The following is a 4,520-nucleotide window of genomic DNA, read 5'->3' as shown; positions in this document are numbered from 1 at the left end:
ACAGAAAGCAAGAAATCACCCCCCAGGGGGGATGGCCACGCCGCAATCCCTTCTCCTCCATTCTCCTCTGGGGATCTTGAGCACACACGCCTACGAGCCTGGCGTGAGTTTAAGCCACCGGGTCCGGGACTCGAACCATGATCGACTATGTGGGAGTCCAGCGACATAGCCATTATGCTAACTGCTGGTCCCTAGAATGTTATTTCTGAAGATATGACCAGAAAGGAACTAAGGTAGGTATCAAGAAAGCCAACAAAAGCTCTTGGAAAGGTTGCCTGATACCATAAACAGTTCTACCTGGCAGATAAATAAAAAATGTCACTTACTGACAGGCCCAAAAACCTTTTAAATACAGGTACTTAGAGGCACAGACAGATAGTAAGTTCCTGACTTGGCTCAGTAGCCTTGGGAGGCTTTTTAAAGAGTCTAATCTGAAGTTCCTTATGAAATGTTCCAGCAAGGCCAACAAAATCAATTAGTAGTCTTATGGGGCTTTGTGCAAATAACAGACCAAATTGAGACTACATTTATTATTATTATTATTTGGAAAAAATTTAATGTATGCCTCTGTGGTAAAAGGGGGAACTGAGAGACAAAAAGAAGTTTCAGAAGAAAATTACAGTGCACTTATTACTCGATTTTACCTCTGTCCATATCTGGTTTTTTTCGAGTTTTACTATCTGCCTACTGTTTAAACAGAATCCTAACCTTTTTTCCTGGCTTTTGAGTTTTAAGCAAATTTTAAAAAAGAAAAAAACCAGCATTTGGTGTAATGGTTATGTTGCTAGACTCCCATGTAGTCAACCACGGTTCGAGTTCCAGAGCTGGTGGTTTAAACTCAGACTGGGCGCGTGTGCATGTGTGCCCAAGATGTAACCCACCGGGTCCGGGACTCGAACCGCGGTCGACTACGTGGGAGTCCAGCGACATAGCCATTACGCTAACTGCTGGTTCCAGAATCCTAACCTTTTCCTGGCTTTAAGTCTTAGGCAAATTTTTCTTAACATTGTTGGATTTTGACTTATTAAAGCTAAAACTGCTTTTCTTGCAATTAAAAAAAAAGTACATAACATATATACCTATGTAATGACTGCAGTAAGCTTTATAACCTCAGCTAGGTGCTACTTTATAGTATGTTCATCCTATTCACTGAGTTTTATGCCTAAGTCAGACATGTTCATAGATATGTTTATATCTTCTGCACTTGCAAGTGTTAAGTATTTAAATTAGTTAAGATCCTTTGTGAATCAATAAAATATGAATAAAAACCAAACTATAAATGGCTTTTAGTCAGGGATGTTATCGATAGAGGACTAATATTAACTAATATTGACCAATATTGACTTGTTAATCAATATTGTTTGTCAATATTATGGTATATTCATACAATCAAATTTACATAGCAATTAAGATATATATATGATCTCTATGAATAAAAATGCTGATGAAGAACCAGCAGTTAGTGTAATGGCTATGTTGCTGGACTCCCATGTAGTCAACCGCGGTTTGTGTTCCGGACAAAGTGGCTTAAACTCACGCCGGGTGCATGTGCGTGCGTGCCCAAGATCCCTAGAGGAGAATGGAGGAGAAGGGATTGTGGCATGGCCAGCCCCCCTGGGGGGTGATTTCTCACTTTCTGTCTCTCTGTCTCTCTCTTTGTGGCGAGCGCACACGCCCTATAGCGAAAACCTCTCCAGAAAAAGAAAAAGAAAAAAAATGCTGATGAATAGGACCAGCAGATGGCATAACGGCTATGTTGCTGGACTCCCATGTAGTCGACTGCGGTTCAAGTCCCAGACTCGGTGACTTAAATTCACTCCAGGCATGTGTGTGTGCATGCCCAAGACCCCAAGAGGAGAATGGAGGAGAAGGGATTGCAGTGTGTCCATCGCCCTGGCAGGGTGACTTCTTGCTTTCTGTCTCTCTGTCTCTGTCTTTCTGGCAAGCACATATGCCCTATAGCAAAGACCTCTACAAAAAAAAAAAAAAATGTTGATGATAATGTGTATAAAAATATTTTTAACTATGATAATAATAAAAAACTGATGGACCGGCAGGTGGTGTGGTAGTAAAAGATCCCACATGACCGACCTTGAGATTTGAATCCTGGACAAGACAGCTTGAAAATAACACTGGACATGTGTGTATGTATGCCCCAAATTCTGAGAGGAGACTGGAGAAGGAACTGCAGCGTGGCCATCCTGGTGATTTCTTACTTTCCTCTCTCTGTGTCTCTCTCTGTCTCTACAGCAAGCACATGTGCCCTCTGAAAAACATCTAAAAAAAGAAGTGTGAATATATATATGTGTGTGTGTGTGTGTGTGTGTGTGTCTGTGTGTGTGTATATATATACATATGTATATAATTTGACAATGAGAAAATTTGGGGCAGTCAGCTCAGGAATCATCCCAAGGAAACCTCACAGATGATAAGCAAAGAATGAGCTTTACACACAAGAAGCTAAAGTAGAAAAAGTAAAGGAAGTCTATGATGTATCACTGAGAGTTACTCCAGAAAATTGATAAATATGAGAGAAAATTTTGAGAAGGAAACTAAATAAATACAAACATACCAATCTCTCATATAAAATGTTCCTAGGCACAAAGAACCCACCATTTCACAAATAATTTTGTCTATTTCAACAGTTCATTATTTCTGGCTCTCTCTCTGTATCAGCAACCAAGGAGTTTTACCCTGCTCTGGTAAGTTAGGATGTTTCTACTTTTTATACCTTTCTAAAGATTAGTCTAAAATTGAGAAGATGGATTCAAAAATGCAGATGGGAGCTCTTTTCCCAAACTGTTTGTTGCCTCCATGGTACATGGGTTGGGGTGGGGAATGGGCCACATCATTATACTGAGTTATTATGCATAATTATTTTAGACAAATATAATAAACGAGTGGCTGCATTATATTATTTACATTTCCTCCATTTTTTTTTCTGAAATACTCTTCATCTAGACTGCATACAAAATAATTTGCAGGTTAACTACCCATAAGGGCAGAAAAAAATTAGTTCAACTTCCAAAAAATTTTTTTCCAGGTCCAGTCATGGTAGTATATAATGGTTGATACTCGGCAGGCTGAGTTTACATAGGAGGCCTAGATTTGATTCCTGGCCCTCCTTTAAAAAAGACAGGCACTGTACTTTGAGCCTGAAGTCCCAGCTGCTTGGGAGGATGATGCAGAAAGATTATGTCATAGTGAGATCCTGTCTAAAAACAGCAACAACAAAAACTATTTCTAGATTTCAAAAATTTAGAGCCATTCATTTAGAATATTCTTTGATCGCTTCATTTATCCAACATAAAATTTACTCTCATCTCTATTAGATAAGGAGTGTCCTAGTAATGAATATTGTTAGTTCTTTCTCATCTCTTGTTGGAGTGGGTCTGCTGCTGCTGGATATGATCATCAATGGTGAATTTGCCCAAGAAAGCTGGGCGGTGGTAAGTATCACATAATCTACTGCATGCCTATCCTCTGTTCACTCTAAAGGAGTGAATCTATTTATTTTTACCTTTTTTAAAAAAAAAAAAATTAGGTTTATTTATTTATTTTTATTTGCTACAGAGTACATATGCTCATGGGGGTGGGGGGGAGTGAGAAAGCAAGCTACCATATCTCAGACTCAAACCACTGTTAACTATGTGGGAGTCCAGCACCTCAACCACCGTGATCTCTAAAACTATTAAAAACACCCAGAAGTTATTTTCTAAAGATTTGAAATAATATAGAAATTAAATAGTCAACTTACTGAATGGATTTTTATTTTAGAGCAAGAATGTGGTAGTGACAAAGACATTCAATTTTTACTAGAGACATTAAAAGAATGAAGCAACTTTATCATATTACCAGTACAAGATTCTTTATAAAGATGTTGTGCTACTAAAAATCTTAATATTAAATGAAATAAATAAAAAGAACATTGCAGAGCTACAGAAAGCAAATGGATACCAAAATTTACTATTACATATTTTATAAAGAAATCACACACAGCAAGAAACATAGTAGACTCAGATAAAAGTGGCAGAGAGAGGAACAGCAGATGGCATAGCAGCTATGTTGCTGGACACCCACATGGTTGACCATGGCTTAAGACCCAGGCCTGGTGGCTTGAAAATTAAGCCAAACATGTGTACATGCATGCCCAAGATCCCTGGAGGAAAATGGAGAAGAAGGAATTGGGGCATGGTTATTCCCCCTCACCCTTCGAGAAAAGGATTTCTCACTTTCCCCTCTCACAATGTCTCTCTCTCTCTCTCTCTCTCTCTCTCTCTCTCCTCTCCTCTCTCTCTGCCAAGTACACATGCTAAGGCAAAAACCTCTGAAAATTTTTAAAAAATGGTAAAGAGAAAAAGTGTAGTCATGGTATTGTAGAAGAAAAAGGCAAAAAGTAATTGTAGATATAATATACATGGAAGATAAGTGTCTTAGTCTGCTATTGTGTTGCTTACAAAAATACCTGAGACTGGATGATTTATAGAAAGAAAGAAAGAGAGAGAGAGAGAGAGAGAGAG

The 4,520-nt window shown here is 38.6% G+C and overlaps 1 pseudogene; it reads left to right on the top strand.

Moving 5' to 3' along the window:
* The window catches only part of LOC102481795 (membrane-spanning 4-domains subfamily A member 12-like), a 20,705-nt pseudogene that overhangs the window by 12,662 nt on the left and 3,523 nt on the right, over nt 1-4,520 (top strand).

This window comes from Tupaia chinensis, unplaced genomic scaffold, assembly GCF_000334495.1.
Source record: "Tupaia chinensis unplaced genomic scaffold, TupChi_1.0 Scaffold143204_1, whole genome shotgun sequence".
Classification (NCBI taxonomy): Eukaryota; Metazoa; Chordata; class Mammalia; order Scandentia; family Tupaiidae; genus Tupaia; species Tupaia belangeri.
Note: the sequence above shows the minus strand (reverse complement) of the source record. Positions and strands in the feature narration are given on the sequence as shown.